This window comes from Micromonas pusilla, assembly GCF_000151265.4.
Source record: "Micromonas pusilla CCMP1545 genomic scaffold MICPUCscaffold_4, whole genome shotgun sequence".
NCBI classification, from domain to species: domain Eukaryota; kingdom Viridiplantae; phylum Chlorophyta; class Mamiellophyceae; order Mamiellales; family Mamiellaceae; genus Micromonas; species Micromonas pusilla.
This window is the reverse complement of record NW_003315885.1, coordinates 540672-541582: the sequence shown is the minus strand read 5'-3', so window position 1 is coordinate 541582 and position 911 is coordinate 540672. Positions and strand designations below refer to the sequence as shown.

General features: G+C 64.3%; 1 protein-coding gene across 1 annotated transcript in view; it reads right to left on the bottom strand.

Moving 5' to 3' along the window:
- The window catches only part of MICPUCDRAFT_49537 (uncharacterized protein), a 1692-nt gene extending 1364 nt beyond the window's left edge, over window positions 1-328 (bottom strand). Inside the window, exon 1 of the mRNA XM_003057642.1 lies at window positions 301-328. The gene's annotated coding sequence lies outside the window, so the exon portion shown is untranslated. The remainder of the gene's footprint in view (window positions 1-300) is intronic.
- Window positions 329-911: the final 583 nt, after the last annotated feature.

Genomic DNA, 911 nt, shown 5'->3' with positions numbered 1-911 from the left:
AAGTGCGCGCGGCGACGCGGCGCGAGCGACGCGCGCGAGTCGACGCGACGGCGCACGCGCTCCGACGACGATCGCGTCGGCGCGGGGAGCGCGCCGACGCGACGGGGGACGAATCCTCCGCCGCGTCGACGGCCGATCGCCGGCGCGGACGCGGCCGAGTTTCGCTTTCTCCGCCGCGGCAGATGAAGAAAATCTAACCCTAAGCGCGCCGGAGTCGCGCGATGGTGACGTCGCGACGCGCGCGCGAGCGCCGCGACGAGGTCGAGAACGACGCGAAGACGTGTTGGATGCGACACGCACCTTCTGGTAGCAGGCTCACCGCGTTGCGCGTTGGAAAAGGGCGAGAGCGCGCGACGCCGACGAGCTAAGACGGCGAAAACAACGCGCGAGAGCGTGTGTGCCACCGACCGCTCTTGAAACTGCGTTGCTTCGCTTTCAATTGATCGGTATTTATTTCTTGAACCGTAAAAAACTTTTTTGAAAGACTCGTCGCCGATCAACCGGCAAGAGGCCGCGGACTTTTGCACGAATTTCAAGTGCTCGCGATGCCTCCGCTCCGCCGTCATAGCGCGAACTAGCCGCGCGAACACCCACCCGACGAGCCGACGCACTGGGCTCCCGGGTGGTATTAGCAGTGCGAAGCGAACCGGAGGACCTTAGCGTCGCTCGAGTATTTAAGAGCGAGTCCGTACCGTCGTCGCAAGCACAAGCAAGAGAGAGAGAGTCCGCAGTTTGTTGGTTTTCCTCCCCTCGGGGAAGCGTGCTCGCTCGAGGAAGCTCGAGGCGCAGGCCGCGCGCGCGCGTTGGGTGTAGCGTCTCGAGGAGCTCGAGACACGCCCTCTCTACCCCCTCGGCGTATCGCGTCTGATAAGACCCAGCGGTCGATCACGACTGCGGTTTTGTCCGGCGCG